Raw genomic sequence first — 1,945 nt, forward strand, 5'->3', positions numbered from 1 at the left:
TGAAAAGTAGGGAGAGAGGCAGCAGTACACGATTACACGTGTATTTGCGCGCTAGCACTGGGGAACACCAGGTAAAGGGAACACAGGAAATGCTTCGGACTGCTTTCACAGAGTTTTTGGTAATTCTAAAACTATGTCAGAGTAGGAACTGTTTTAAATGCTCTCACTGTTTTTGTTTTACCCATCCTTTTGTTTTCCTGTTACCTATTTCCCAGACATGCCAACACGAGTACCTATACACTGGGGATTATGCCCGGGTGAGCGCGCACACACACACACACACACACACACACACACACACACACACACACCAGCAGCAGCAGCAGCAGCAGCAGCAAGGGCTGGCACACTCTCAGCTGCACTCCCATGGGGATAAAAGAGACCAGGGGCCACCTGACCCCAGGAAAAGCACACAGAGGGCAGGTACAGACACTGGGCCCCAACCAGGTGTGGGAGAGCCACAGATTTAAGATGATAGACCCAGCAGACCTCGGTAGGGAGTGAGACAAACATAATCCAAACACAGACCTTGAAAAAAATAGAGAAGACAATGACAACAAATACTGGCATCTCTCTCTCTCTCTCTCTCTCTCTCCCTCTCTCTCTCTCTCTCTCACACACACCCCCCTCTCTAAAAGCACTAAACACAAAGGTGTGGCCCTCACCACCCTATCCTCCCCTCCCATGTGCACTTGCAGGGACCACACACCTGCACACAGTCACACACACACCCAGAGGCAGGTGGCGGGGCAGGGACAGCTTTCCTCTGAGTGAAGCCAGGCCTCCCCAGGAAGCCCCACATGAAGCCAGGCCGATGGCCCCAGGCCCCCCGAGGATCCCCTCAGCACTCGAGCTGCACAGAGCATCGGACTAGTTACCACGGCATTGGCAGGGCCACGTCAGAAAGGATGTGCTTCCCATTGTGGCTCTGGTGGCTGCCCTGTGAGTCCAGAGCCACGCTACTTCTGACCAAGACCTGGGGTGGGGCCCACCAGCTCTCTGCTAGGCTCACAGGATGTGCTTGTCCTTGCAAGTAAGGATCATGCAGAAGGACTGAGACGCCCAGGGGAGAAGGCTGTGGGCCCATTTCTGAGCGTGGACCCACCTTAAGGAGCACACTAAGGAGGCCAGAGCTCAGATCTGGGCCACAATCTCCTGGGGAATGGGGACACAGTACTGAGGACACTGCACTGGACTCACACCCCACAATCCCCACTGTGTCAGCGTGCACACCCTGTCATTGTCCAATAAATGCTACACTGCATACAGCACACTGTACACACAGCCCTCAGTCTCCCATGTGTACATGCACTGCACACATCTCCCCACCCCCCAGAGGTCCCATTCTTATCAAGGCTGCACACAGACACTGAAAGGTCCTACTGTCCTCAGACCACACACACACACACACACACACACACACACACAGCTCTGTGCATTCCTTGAAAGCCCACACAGCACACGGGCCTGTGCACACACAGTGCCCACACAGAACTCGGTGCCTCTCGCCCACGCGGAAGGGGCCTGTGCTCCCGCCCTGGCAAGCTCAGCCGGGCTCGACCTCAAGCTTCCCTGCCCCCTCTTCTGCCCTCCCGCTGCCTGCCCCGAACACCCCCTCTGCCCCTCGGCTTCAGGAAACTTTGCATCAGGTCCCTAAAGGGGGAACCCCAGGGTTCCTCCAGTTCCTGCCCTTCCCGCTCCCGCCTGAGACCCCGTGGGGAAAGGTCACCGCAGGCAGTCCCCTGCTTGAGCTCTGGGAGGAGGGAAGGTGGCACTAACAGCTGTCACCAGGAGATGGGTGAGGGCATGGGGAAGGTGTCGGCCCTGAGTGGAGCCGGGGGCGCCAAGGGGTGGCCATGACGTGCCGGTGGAGAGCAGAGAAGCTGTGGCTGCAGCGGCATCTTCGGAGCACCGGGCGGTGGCCGCGCCTGGGACTGGGCGCGCG

The sequence above is a fragment of the Myotis brandtii genome, unplaced genomic scaffold, assembly GCF_000412655.1.
Source record: "Myotis brandtii unplaced genomic scaffold, ASM41265v1 scaffold59, whole genome shotgun sequence".
NCBI lineage: Eukaryota > Metazoa > Chordata > Mammalia > Chiroptera > Vespertilionidae > Myotis > Myotis brandtii.